Raw genomic sequence first — 14071 nt, forward strand, 5'->3', positions numbered from 1 at the left:
GAGTTGCTGGAGCAGTGGCACTTTGGGAGCCCCGTGGGTGCACTCACTCACTCTGCACACCGGTCCGGCTCGCCTGCCCCCGCCGGGGGCTGTTCTCCGCGGGAGGACCAGCCGTTGAATGGATAATGGGTGACAACACTGTGACAAGCTCCTCTGGGGAAAGGAGCAGGGATCCACGGGAACAGAAATCTGGTGGCTGCGGTGGTCGGGGTTGGGGGGCACCTCTGGCAAAGTCACAGCAGCCGAGGAGGCTTCGGCAAGGAGACAAGCTTCGTGGGTCGGGGGTCGTTGCAGACCTAGGGAGCCGTAGGAGGCCCCGAGGGGGGACAGGGGGTGGTGTGTTCAAGGAACACAATGTGTCTGGAGCGCACGCACCCAGCAAGGCAGAGCGTAGTGGGCCCGATGGCCCGTGCTGCTGGGTCACGGGCTGGAGTCGGGGTTTATTCTAAGTGGGGTGGGGACACGGTGACTGTTTCAGAGAGACAGTCACAAAGAGAGAAAAGCTGACCCAGTGTTAAAAGATCGCAGTGGCTGCCGCGTGACCTGGGCGTGGTTGTGCGGCAGGGACGGCAGCCCAGCGGCTTTGGAGAGACCGTGTAGCAAAGAGGCCGAGCTGTGGTTCTCCAGGAGACGGCGGCGGCCGGACTGCGGTGCCGCTGCGGGGGACAGAGGCGGACATGCCTGAGGGGAGTTTTGAAGGCAAAGCCAACTGCTCCTCTACGAGGCGGCGGCTGTCGGAATTCACGGAACGTGCAAATCTGGTCTGGCCGCGCCCCTGCTCAAATCCGTCCATGGCTCCCCAGGGCTGTGACCACCCGGCCACCGCCCTCCGTCCCGGGAACAGCTGGCACCCTGCGCCCTTGCCTCCGTGCCCGGGGAAGCTGGGCCTTCTCTGGAAGGACTGAAAACAGAAATGGAAGGACACTCTCTTGGAATATAGAAAAAGGATGTGGTTGGCAGTTTGCAGAAATGGAAACATAAAGAGAACATCTGAACAAATTGTTCGTGTCTTTTCTGATTAAGGAAATGTGACAGGTGTTCGATTTCCGAGCCTGAGACGGCTCCTACGCCGCCTCAAATAGTTACTCTTTGCCTCCGCACAGGCCTGCGCAGTGTACACAGCAGTGCACACGCCTTCCCTTCCCCAGTCCCCGCAATAGTCCAGCTGGGCGGGAAGTGCGGGGGTCACCAGCCCCATTTACAGGTGAGGAGGTGGAGGCCCAGAGAGGAGGAAGTGACTCGCCTTTGTTCTTAAAAAAGCAATAGCGACCGTGCCTGTGTCAGGACTTAGCGCTCACAAAACGCTCTCTGGCTTTGGACACTGCGCCCGCTCCGAGAGGTGAACTGGCCTGGTGTTCTCGCTGCTGTTAAGTAGCAGCGTTCTTAACGTGACAGGTGAGCCGTGGTCCGGAGAACCGCGGGGTTCAGAGAAGGTAAGAAAGACGATGAGACACGAGCATTCGTATGTCAGACACCCAGCTAGGGCTCTAGCTACGTTATACCGCTGAGTCCTTCTCAGGACCCTCAGGGAAACGTCTGCCAGGGTCCTCGTCCACTCACTCACTCACTCACTCATTCATTCATTCACTCACTCATTCATTCACTCGCTCACTCATTCATTCACTCACTCATTCACTCACTCATTCACTCACTCACTCATTCACTCACTCACTCATTCATTCATTCACTCACTCATTCACTCACTCACTCATTCATTCACTGGACAGTTGTTCACAGAGCCTGCTGTGGCTCTAGGCACAGGGAACACAGCAGCGAACAAAATAAAATCCTGGCCTTCCCCGAGCACGTATTCCTTTGGGTGTGGGTGGAACAGAAAATAAGCAAACAGGTAAAGGTGAGTATACAGATGGCGCTTGCTGCAGAGAAGGAAAAGGAGGCAGCACAGGGGTGGGTGGGGTAGTTCCCACACACGCTCAGGGGCGGCGGGGTTGGCCGATGTGGTGCGGAGGGGAGGTCTGCACAGCGGAGAGCGGCTTCTGTTGGCTCTTGCCGGGTGTAAGAGCGGCAAGGCTTCCGTGGGGAGCGGAGGAGGAACCCTGCTGCCCCGCCAGCCCCAGGCAGAGCAGCTCCTGTACCTTGAGGGTTTCAGATCTGCCCGGAATGTTAAAATGGTGCTTCATCAAGCCCTTATTACCATAGCTACTGCGTGTGGGGGACCTCGAGGCTGGAAGGCTAAGTGGCCGGTTGGTTCACAGACCCGTTGCTAAGAAGCCGCAGATTTAAGACCGGAAGCTGCCCCCGCCTGGCACCAGGCTGGCACCCCTGACCGTCCCGCGTTCCCAGCGCGGAGGCTGGGGCGGGTGCTTGGAGACAGCGCTGTGCAGCCAGTCTGGAGGCGGCGAGGGGGGGGGCGGCGGCTGTTGACGGGAAGTGCGGCCCCATCAGTGAGGAGGGCCAGACCCTCCAGGACCCTGAAGGCCTCCTCCACTCGTGCTGGGAAGCCACAGGGGCTTTCAAGTAAGAGCAACACAGAGACGGGTTCGTGTTTTATTTCCAGCGAGCCCTTCACCTGGAGAGGGATGGGGGAGACCTGGGGGGCTCCGCACGCTGGGGGGATGGGGGGCAGGGCGCTTCCTCCCAGCCAATCTGCCGGTTAAAGAAATCCCATCTAACATAAAAAGTAATGAAACCGGGGTTCGCGGACCACTTGGGGGCAAGGAGGGGAAGAATGCCCCTGAGCCTGGTTGGGAAAACATTGCATCTTTATTTTTGCTGGCCTGAACTGAAATGTATCATTTCCGTTCCTTATAAATGTAGCCAGCGACTCAGAGCAGCCTGCCAGTAACTGATTTTGTAACCAGTAGACATACCTACCGTGTTCAGGTGGGTCCCAGTTGGTACAGATACCTTGAAACTTTGCTTCTGCTCATCACTACTTCGAATGCTACATTAACAAAGAAGCAGCTGCAGCAGCCCGTGGCAACATTTTGGTAACTGTATTTAAATATAGCTGGGTGCCTTGGTTATTCGATTTGATGCATTTAAAAACATTATTCTGAGAAGTCCACAGGCCTCAGTAGCTGCCTACAGGGTCCAGGGACACGCGAGGGTCAGAACTCCAGAGGGACCGCCGTGTCCCGGCCTCCTTCACCTCTTCTCTGCTTTGTGTCTCTAGCAGGCGGCTGTGCCTCTGGCCCGGAGGCTCCCGGAGGCTCAGGTCTGGCTGGGTGCAGCTCTCTAGGCTCCGAGCTCAGGGATAGAGTGCAGGAAATGTTATTTTTTATTTGGAATTCATGTCAGCATTTAAAAACCGAGGGGTTTCACACACATCTGGCTTGCTGACTTCTCCGGCAGACTCAGAAGGTCTGGCCTCCCGGGCCTCTCCTCTCCCCCGGGTGCGATGGCTGGAGTTAAGTGGCAGGCACTCCGGGGGACAGAGCACCCCTCCCCAACTTGCCACAGTTCCCAGGCACCCCACTGAGGATATGCATGCCCCCTAGCCCCTCAGGCATCTGGGGTCTTGACGCCCCAGCGAGGGAGGGACCTGTTTGGGTCACACACTTAGCAGGGAGGGGCAGTTCCCTGAGCTCGTCGCCACGGCACCACTCACCGAGGAGAGAAGGCCTGGACACGGGAGCTCGGGCCCAGCCCCAGTGGGGGGCAGGTCAGAAGGCAGGGACGTGAGGAGCCACAGATTAGCTCCAGGCCTCCCTGATCCCACAGCCTCTTCTTGCTTCACCGTCCTTGCTTCCTGAGAACCTTCCGGTAGCTTCTCGTCGCTCCAAGAGTCAACTCCAGGCCTGGAGACTGTGCTGAGCTCCTGCCTGCCCCTCCCCAGCTCCTCCGTGCGCCCCCACCTTCTCTGGATTGGGGGGAGGGGAGGGGACCCTGACCGCTCTCCGGAGCTGCGCCCCTTCCCCTGCCCAGACACCCTCTCCCTCACCACACTGCTTCCCTTCTCTCAAAGCTCTCACCGTCTTCCAAAAGTCGGGTTTCTGGGCGACTTGCTCACTGCCGGTGTCCCGGCCAGCACGCAAACGCCCCCACGACAAAGCCCTCCCTTCCAACACGCGTGGGCAAACAGCTCTGTGATGAGCGGCCCGGGGCCGGTGGCCTCCTGCCATCCTCGTCCCTCCCTGGGGGTCATTCGGGAGCAGGGACCTGCCAAGATGACCACTTGGTAACTTCCTTGGCATCTTCAGAAAGCTGCCTTGTGAACCTTTGCCAAAATGGTCTGGTAGCAAAAGATGGTGCCTTCCTCCAGGGGCCTAGAGAAAATCCCTTAATTTTTCCTTGGAGAAGTCCCCGGGGATAAATAAAACCGACCCCCTGGGGCCAGGTATGAGAATGAGCCTCATCAGGCGCAGGTCCCCACACCGGCCAGCGCGTAGTAGGTGCTTGGCCAGGGCGGAGCGCCTCGCCCTTCCGCGCCCCACCCCCACCCCCACCCGCCCCTTTCAGTCGGCGCTGGAAGAAAGCGCGTCAATCACCGGGTAATTTATGCAGCATGATATGCCTTTATTATTCCACGCTGAGTCGGGGCTCCTACTGTCCAATGAAGGTCAAAAGGAGGTATGGCTTTTATCTCTCCAGCAGCTCGGGAGACGCTGGGGGAGGGGGGGCGGGCTCCCCGAGGTTTCCTCCTGAAAACAAACAGACCCTCTTGCGGGCCCTGAATAGCTTTCCTCAATCAAAGCTGCAAACCTCCGCGAGCAGCGGGACCCCGCCCTGAGGCTGGACGGGGCTAATAAAGCTTTGAATGGGGAGAGTGACCCCGAACTGGCCGAGGGGGTCCCCGCTGGGCCCGGGCCCGCGCCTGCTGCCTCGTGGAGAATCCAGAGGTCACGTGTCATTAGTCAGTGTCTCGCGGCCACCCTTTCAAAATCATCGATAAAGGGGACGGGGACCCTTTCTGTTTCCAATCGCCAAACGATTTTCTTCTTCTCTCCTTTTCTTTCTGTTTCCACCGGCGGCGGAGCCGCCGCGGCACACGCTTTTCTGGTTCCCCTTCAGGGGCCCCGGGAGCTGGTTGGAAATCGGGAGTTTCATGCTTTGGGAGAAAGAAAGGTCGGCTCGGATTCTTTTCTTTTTGCTGCCGTTTCTCCGGGAAGCCCTGGCTCTGAGAAGCCGCTGGATTCGGGTTCCCATGAAAACGCAGCCTCGGTCCTTGTCTTAAAGTCCTTCTGGAGAGTTCTAACAGTTTCCAAGGCGAGTGTCTCCTCTTCTCTGACCTCGGCCCGGCCAAAGGCCTGGCGGCAGGGTGGGGCCCGGGGCGCTCGGACAGCCGGGGCCCTCTGCGGTCTGACTCCAGCCCTGTGACTCGGTTTCCTCATCCGCACGGGCCGGGCAGCGTCGGTGACGGGGCTAGGGTCTGAGGAGCACTCGGAAGGGGTCATCAACCCTCCCCCTGGTGGGAAGGACAATCTTATTTCCTTTCTGCTTTGCTGAGCCCGGCATTTTACAGCCCAGCCTGGCATGTGGCCCTGGGCGCGCCAATCTTGCATCCATCAGCCAGGGATCGATTCTATGACATTCCTGGGTTTGTAGGTCGCTGTTCCATTGCTTCTTCTTTGTTGTACGCCCTGTGAAGTAATGAAGGGCCACAACACACCTCATCTGAAAATACCAGTTGCAAAGGCAAGTCTGGATGCCTCTGTGTGCCCGTGTGCATGCCCACGCACACTCGTGGGGAGTGTGTGTGTGTGCATGTGTGTGTGTGTGCGTGTGAGAGACATTCTGCACTTAGCAGAGCACGCTGGAATCGCCTGGTGTCAGGATGACTTTGGACAATTCCTGCACGTGTGCACAAAGCCCTAGTGTGCGGCCGTGTGTGTTTATGGTAATAAACAGACACAAGCTTAATGAACACCAATGCCCCGCCCAGGGCCACACTCCTGTGGCTCTGGACGTCGGAGAAGCCCTCGGCTGGCGCTCACAGGCCAGGTTATGTGAACACTCCGTATCTCTAAACGCTAGAACCTTGCTCCTGGGGCAACATGGTCAGAGGCACCCGGACTTGCTTGTTTGCTTTCCAGCCAGATCTCGCGGGGGTTAGATCTGATTCCCCCGATGGCAAGGAATCTCCGTGACGCCCTAGGAGTCCTTGTTCAGACAAGTTCTCACCGACTTCACTGGGGTGACATTGGCTAATAAAATTGTGTAAGTCTCAGGTGTCCATTCCCCAACACATCATCTGTGTATAGTGTTGCGTGTTCACCACCCAAGTCAAGCCCCTCCTGTGGCCATTGAGCACCCCCTTACCCTCCCCCCCTCCCCCAGCCCCCCTTCCCTCTGGCTGTCACCGTGCTGTCGTCTGTGACTTTTTCCTTGGCCAGTCCCTTCACCTCTTCACACAGCCCCGAATCCCCCTCCCCTCTGACAGCTGTCACTCTGTTCTCCGTGTCTGCGAGTCTGTTTCTGTTTTGCGTGTTGGTTAAATTTGTTCATCAGATTCCACGTATGAGTGAAATCACGCGGTACCTCCACGTATGGGAATATAGCCAGAGAAACCCACAGCACGGATTCAAAACGGTAGAAGCGCCCCTGTGTTCACCGCAGCGTCATTCACAACAGCCAACACGTGGAAGCAGCCCAGGGGTCCGTCGGTGGATGAGCGGGTGAAAAAGCGGTGGTACGTGTACACGGTGGAATACTACTCGGGCGTGAAAAAGGAGGAGGCCTCGCCCCTTGCAACGGCAGGGGTGGACCTGGAGAGCATCATGCTGAGGGAGACAAGCCCGGCGGAGGAAGGCGCTGCACCTTGTTTTAATCCCTTCTGTTCAAGTCCAGTCTGAGCGAGTTAAGTGACCTTGTACTGCGACCTCCCCGGGAACTACTTTTCCATGTAGACCTTAGTATTCCCACGGCTCTCTGGTCCCGCGAGTGGTTCTACACAGCGGAGGAGCTGACACGGAACCGAAGTGCAGGGCCGGAGAGGAGGGGGTGGGGGTCCCGGCCTGGGGGGAGCTGGGCCCTGCAGGGCTGTGGCCTCTCCCTGCACAGGAGGACTCCTGGAGCGGGGACAGGGTGGCGTCACCGTCGTGCCCACGGCCACGGTTGGGCCAGTGTGTAGCGCAGAGCTGGGAGAATGAAAACAGAGTCTGGCCAGCAGTTTATACCCAGAGGGGAGGGGGCTCCTGGGGTCCCCCCAGGGGTGCTATCCTCTGCCCTCTTTCCCGACCACTGGGCCTCCTCCCCTTCTTCCCACCTGACCCCCACAGGAGGCCACTGGCTGCTCCTCTGTCCCCCCAGGCTGGGCCGGGGCCTGGCCAAAGCAGCCGGTCCACCACTCAGAGCTTGGTGGGCCACGGCCTGGTCCCACTGGGCAGTGACTGGACGTCGTGCTCACCAGCAGCCCACCAGAGGTCCTGGCTGGCCGGAGGTCAGGGCCTCGGCGTTTTCCAGGCCCCCCAGAGAACCCCCCAGCCAGGCTGCAGAGGGGGAGCTAGTCTTTGTCCTGCCCTTTCTGGGCTTCTCCTGGTTTCCTGCTGCCTCAGCTTCCCCATCTGTAAAATGGGCTTTGCAGCCCTTCCTCCCTCACAGAGCCGCTTTGAGACCGGAACGAAGGCATGCGGGAAAAGTGCTCAGAGCGCCGCCCGGCCCACAGTTCATTGCGACTGTCATCGCAGGCTTTAGGCTGCATTTTGAGATTGCTTTCTTTCCTCCTGACTGCTGGTGTTTTTGCTGTTGATAATTAGCTGCTGTCCACCGGGACGACTCACTGTCCTGGCCTGGCTGTGGGGGCATTGGTCTCTGGAGACCGCAGTGGGGACTGTCCCTAAATACCTCGTCTCTGCCGACGCCTCTGTGCCTAGAACCTGTACCTGGACTCATTCCTTTACCTGCATTTTTTAAAATCACAAAACACAAGGCGTCACAATAGGAGGTGCCTCACCCGGCTCTGCTTAGACTTTTTAAGAGGACGAAGTTGCCAGGAATGGGGGGACGGCGTCCCCAGCCCGCGCCCCGGCTCTCCTGCTGCCGACGGTGGACGAGGACAGTATTCACTTCACGGGGCTGTTACGAGGCATGAACTGGACACTGGGCTCCTTGCACGCAACAGTTCACAAGCGTGGACGGCCGTGGGGTGAAAGGCCAGTGTCGGGGCCTCGGTTTCTGCCTCGGTGGAATGGGTATGCAGACTCGCCCTGCATGGGTCCCCCGAGGACCTCGGCCCACCAAACTATCTATGCCCCCTCCTGCTGCTTGGCCACCCCGGAATCCCTGAGAGCCTTGGCCTGCCCCCCGCCCCCACAACAGGGGCCCCTCCCTGGGGCAGCCAGAAGCCCCGGCCTGGCCAGCAGAGCAGGGGAGTGAGGAGAGGCAGGACCCTTTGCAGTTCCCCGGGGGATTGACATTTTATTAGCACAGAGATAAGCAGCACCAGATAACAGGCCTCTGGTTTCACAGGGGGGAGGGGGGCTGCAGGAACCGCCCCGCCCCCGCCAGGAGGGAACGTGATGTTTCTTGCTGGGTGATCCCAGGCGGGGAGTGTGCCTGGGGCGGCTGCCCAGCTCGGTGGGAAGCAAGTTTTGACAACAGCAGGGCTAATTGATTAAATGTTCTCCTCAGAGATTACAGTGCAGAGGGCGATCGCGTTTTTCTTTCTGGTGGGAGGGAGGGCCTCCGCTTCCCTCCACAGCCCCACTTATCCCCTTTCTGCATCTCAAAGCCCGGGGGTGGGGGGGTGGGGGAGGTGTTCCTGGGCCCTGAGGCTCAGGCACTCCTTGTCCGTCTTGAATAACGTGTTTGCTACCAACTGCCTCCTGCACTGGCCTTTGGTTGCACGGGGTTTGGGTAGAATCTGAACCTGCAGCAGAATGGAGCGCTGGGCTTCGGAGCTGCTTGGATCTGAGACGCACAGTTCTTTATCCATTGGGTTGCAGATACATGTCCTGTGTGTGGGTTTGTGGGTCAGGAGAGGGCACAGCGTTTCCCTGGATACCACCCCTAAAACCCGACGGAGGCTCGCCTCTCGGCTGTAGAGTTGCAGACGGACAGGGTTGTGCCTGGTTCTGCCCAGCAGGCTCAGACCTACCAGGCTTCACGGAGGAGGGCACAGTGGAGCTGGGCCTCGAGGGGTGAATAGGAGTTTGCTAGCCTGAGCGCGGGGGAAGGGCCTTTCAAGGAGACGGAATGCCTGGGCAGAGGCGCAGACATCTGATGAACACAGGGTTTGTTTATTTGAGCCACGGTGAGCCAACCAGCACGGCCGGCAGACAGAGGGGTCGCCGACGCGGACGAGAACGGCAGGCCAGGCCAGGTCGTGAAAGGGCGCCAAGGCCGGGCTGCGGAGATGTGGCCCTTTATCCAGAGGGCACTGAGGAGCTCGGGCGGGGACAGGGACAGGATCCGATTTGCAGTGCGGAGATGACCACAGGGACAGACAGACGGACGGGACACCGGGGGGAGCTGGAAGCAGGAAGACGCAGGGAGCCAAGGCAGAGCACACCCGAGTCCTGTTGTATTTGCTCCTTGGCAGGAGGGCTGGTGCCCTCCCAAGCGTCTTCTGGGCATTTCTCCCGTAGCCGAGTCCCCGTGCAGGGTGCGACCCTGGGTGCTCCTCACAGCATGGCCTGCGTGTGCTGGACCCGTCCGAGACTGTTGTTTGTGAGTCAGAGCAGGTCAGTTGTTGATGGTTTCGTGCGGTTCAACTTAACAGCAGCCCAAGGTTGGCCTCGACCTACATGCTGACCAGAGGGCCACTGGACCCCTGGCACTGGGCTGCAAGGACGCAGCGTTTTCCCAAAGGAATGATAATTGCATTATGCATATACTAAGTAGCTTTATCTTTTAGAGATACTCAGCCTGAACTAGGTACTGTTAAAATGGTTGATATTTAGTGTCCCAGGTTCAATTCCTAGCTAGGGTACATTCCTGGGTTGCAGGCCATAACCCCCAGCAACCGCACATTGATGTTTCTCTCTCTCTCTCCCCCTCCCTTCTCTCCCTAAAAAAAAAAAAAAAAAAAAAAATCCTAAAAAAAATGGTTGATATTTGCCTCAAAACAGTCCAGGGCAGGGCGGGGCAGGGGGAGGTGAGCGCAGGCGGAGACTGGACGAGACTGGCCAGGAAGAAACGGTGGACGCTGGGGGTGCCCGGTCCTCTCCTGCCCGTTTGGCCCAGGTTCGGCGTGTGTCTCCAATGTCCTGTTTTTGAAAACGCAGGAGATGGAAGAGTTTGCGCCTCGCGTGTAAAGGTGGCGATGCACGCGCGTGTGAGCCCCCGAGGCTGCCGGCTGGCGTGGGCGTGGCATGTCTGGGGAGCAAAAGGCCTCATTGCCCGGGCCGCGCCCACCTCGTCTCATCGGGGAAGAAAGTTCGGGAGTGAGAGGCAGCCGTGCTGTTTTGTGCTTTTTAGAAAACCCTCGTCCATGTGTGTACGATTTTCAGAAAGTAAAAGCAGGGGTGGAAAAGCGCAGTGGAAAAGCAAACCGAAACGTGGACCTGCATTCTCTCCCCAGCCGCGCACAGTCGGCGGAGCGCCGCCCCTCCCGGCCCGGTGCGGCGGGGAGGGGACCGTACATGACGCATGCGCGCGGCCCAGCCCAGGGCCCGGGGCCTGGGAGGGTCCCGGGAGCGACGGTGGCGATGGTGCGCGTGCACTTCGACATCGTACACGGGAAAGGAAGTCCTGCGGGGCCCGGGCAGGAGCACCGTGGGGGCGTCCACGTGTGACGCCCACGCCCAGCTCCGTGTGTCCTCCCTACCCGGGTCCCTGCCCGGCGGTCCGCGGGAGTCGGAGTCACCAGGTACTCGCTCCATTTTACCCGTCGCTTTGCAAGTGTGGGCTGCCCTCAAACCCCGGCTCCTCCCCGCAGGGAGGCCCCCCCCGCCAAAGCTGACTCGGGCGTTTTCTCGTGAGCCGGTTTCCAGGGGGAGCGGGAGGCAGGCGGTCCCTGGGGCAGCAGAGGCCGGCGCTGGCGCGCGTCGCACGGACCTCTCCCACCGTGGCCCGTGGGGTGCACGCACTCAGGCAGCCCTGGGGGTGGAGTTCAGGCCGGGAGGTGAGATCGGATGACCTGCGGCAGAACCTTCTGGAGGGCGGCTAGGCCCCGTGTGCGGCTCCTGGAGGCGCACAGGGCCTGCACTTTGGCCCACGTTCTCCCCAGTGACCCCCGCCCCTGCCAGCGTGCCCGCCTTCCTCCGTCCCCACGTGGTGCACCAGGGCGCAGAGGGGAGGGGCGCCACGCTAGGATAGGAAGGTGGCTGTGTACCTGCCACTCGCGGCTGACACCTGGACGCCAACAGCGGGGGTCACGTGCCCTAGACGGCGGCTCGGGAGGCGTGACGGCCTGGTTCCGTGTATTGCTTCCGGGAAAGGGGACTCGGAACCCCACCTCTTCACCCCCTTCACTAGCCACGTGGATTTTAAGAGGGGAGCCCCTGGTGGGAAGGGGGTTTGAAGTGCCCTCTGCAGAGACACTCCCTGGGGAGGGAGCTTGGGGGCTCCTTGGGGGCAGAGCTTTCAAAGGCAGCAGAGGACACCAGAGTCTCTGCTACCCTGGTGAACACAGTCGCCAGCTCCGTGGGAGGAGTAGAAACCCACCAGCTGCGGGGTTCCGGGAGCGCAGGGCGGTGGGGGTGGGGGGGCTCTCCCCCCTGGCACTGGCCCAGCCCGAGCCCGAGGGACACGTCGGGAAGAGGCCAGGCTTTCCGGCCGAGGGCTTGGGTTCTCACCCTGGTAATTACTTAACGAATACAGTATCTTCGTATCTTACATCTTATCTGTAATTATAGTAAGTGCCGACGCATACCCAGGTTTCACAGCACGCAAGAAACTGTGATACACGCGTTTTCCGTGTGTCTATGGATTGGACCCTCGCGAGGACCTCGGAGGGAGGTGGCGGTTCACCCCCATCGCGCGCTGGGGCCGCACGGGCACGAGAGCAGCTCCGGTCGCCGAGGCCTCGCGGGGGCTGAACAGGGGACCTGGAGCAGAGCAGGCGGCTGGTCGGGACCCTGTGCTTCCCTTGCAGAAGGAACAGAAGGGAAAGGGACATTCCCGAGGGATACCCCGGGCGCCGGTGGCTCTCACCGGGCTCTTTGTCTCAGCAGCACCTGTGGGCGGCACCCTCACTCTCAGGTCTGGTGGCGGCCACCACAGAGACCCCATCCAGGCCAGCTGAGGGGACAAAGTGAGGACGGACTGGCCCCTGCCACTGAAGCTGCAGGCCCAGTGCTGGCTTCTGGTCCCTTTGGACTAAACCAGGTGTCCTCTAGTAGCAGTACCAGTCGCAGTAACAGTCGCAGTAAATGATGAAGATGATAATACCACCGTCCTTAGGTTGTTATGAGGGATGCGTCACCAGACCTGACACATAAGAAGTTCTCATTAGAAGCTGCTGCATCGAACTGAGTAACCATTTTCCTAGGAGATACGGCAACGCTACTAAATTCTGCTCTGAAAAATCTAACATAGTAGCGCATTCCTTTCTCCACTGGCGTTAAGGTGGAAAAGCAATCTCTTGAGAGTCAGAGCAGCAGAGGACGCTTGGGAGTGGGGGATGGGAGGACACTGATCTTCACAGCACCCGCGGCCTCTGACACCTTTTTACACCAGGCTCAGGCCGCCAGCAAAGCCCTCGCGGGCCCAAGGGAAGGCTCGCCGCCTGCCGCCCCTGGGCGCCGGCCACGGCAGCACGGATTCCTCAGAAGTCGTTTCTTTCCTTGCTCTCATTTGAGCTCAGAAACTCTGCCTGGCTTAAACTGATCTTGGACCCGGACTGAATGAAGGCACACATGCAGACAGAGGCCGCTCGGATTTGAGACCTGCTTGGGCAGCGTGGCCGCAAAGCCACCCCCTGAGACCGATGAGGAGCTTTGGGCAGATGGGGTTCAGAGCCAGGGTCAGACAGAGCTCTGTCGGTGAGCTGGCTGAAAGTGCCGGCTTCCTGTGCCGCCTCCGGATCTCAGCCCCGCTCCGCTGGCCAGCCTGGGATGTGGGTGACGGGGGCTGGGAGGGGGTGCACAGAGTGCTGGGGTGCTGGGCTGACACACAGGGTGGGTGGGCTGAGACAGTCGGCCGGGAATGAGGGAACCGTCACTGGGGACAGGACCGCTGGGGCAGCTCCGGAGGAAGCTTCAGATTCCCAGCAAAACAGAAAGAGCGGCAGGTAGCTGGTCTCAGGTCAGGAGCTGGCTGGGGACGGGGGGGACGGGGGGAGGCCTCCTGACTTCTTCACGTACTCTCCTGTGTCTTAAGTCGGGGACGAAGTGCACCCCTGTGGCTTCACACACACGCACTGCACGCACACCAGCCATTCTGTTTGTGTATCTGGATACGGGAATGGGTGGTTTGTACTCGCATGTGAGAAAGTTCCAGAAACACACTGGGAGGGGGCGGGGCGTTCGCTTCTGGGAGGAAAGGGAGAGACTGAGGTGGGTAGCAGATGGGTAAGGGGAGTGTCGTCTTATCTGCAGTGGTTTATTTCTTGCGAGAAGAAGACCGGAAGCAAACCCCAAAGGTTCTGTGCGGGGTATCGGAGGTCCCCGCACTATTCTTTATGGTTTGACTGGATTTTTAAACACGTTCCCCAGCAGAGCCGGGACCCCCCGAGCACAGGTGCGGCACCTCTGGGGGGCTGCTCGGGAGGATTCAGTGGCAAGTTCCGGTTCTGATGTGGGGAGAGGAGGGGTGGGAAGGGCAGGGGGCCGGGCCGGGCAGGTGTGCAAAGGTCTCCATGCAGCGTCAGTGCCCTGGACCTCAGTGGACAGACGCACCAGGAGCGAGGCCCCCAGGAGGGGGAAGGTGGTCCCTGGGGCAGCAGTGGGTGGGCAGGGAGAGGGACGCAGCTCGTGCAGAGAATGCCCTGGCAGGGGCTTGGGCTCGGGATGTGGGGCCCAGCCCAGCAGCAGCTGCAGGAGGAATGGGAGAGAGGGGATCTCTTCTGGAACTTTCTGAGGCCTGCTGGCACTTGGTGACCATCAGGGGGGAAGAGGGTGAAAAGGAGGCAGGGAAGCAGATCTGAGAGGTCCCCAAGGGTGCGACTATTACAACAGCAAAGCCAGCAAATACCGACGAAGTGGGAAGCACCCCCGCTGCCTGGCCCTCAGGGGAGCCCGGCCAGGTGCCGAGGCCTCTGCCCCCAGGTCAAGTCCCGCGCAGCAGC

The sequence above is a fragment of the Phyllostomus hastatus genome, unplaced genomic scaffold (assembly GCF_019186645.2).
Source record: "Phyllostomus hastatus isolate PE091 unplaced genomic scaffold, TTU_PhHast_1.1 phas_contig_150, whole genome shotgun sequence".
NCBI classification, from domain to species: domain Eukaryota; kingdom Metazoa; phylum Chordata; class Mammalia; order Chiroptera; family Phyllostomidae; genus Phyllostomus; species Phyllostomus hastatus.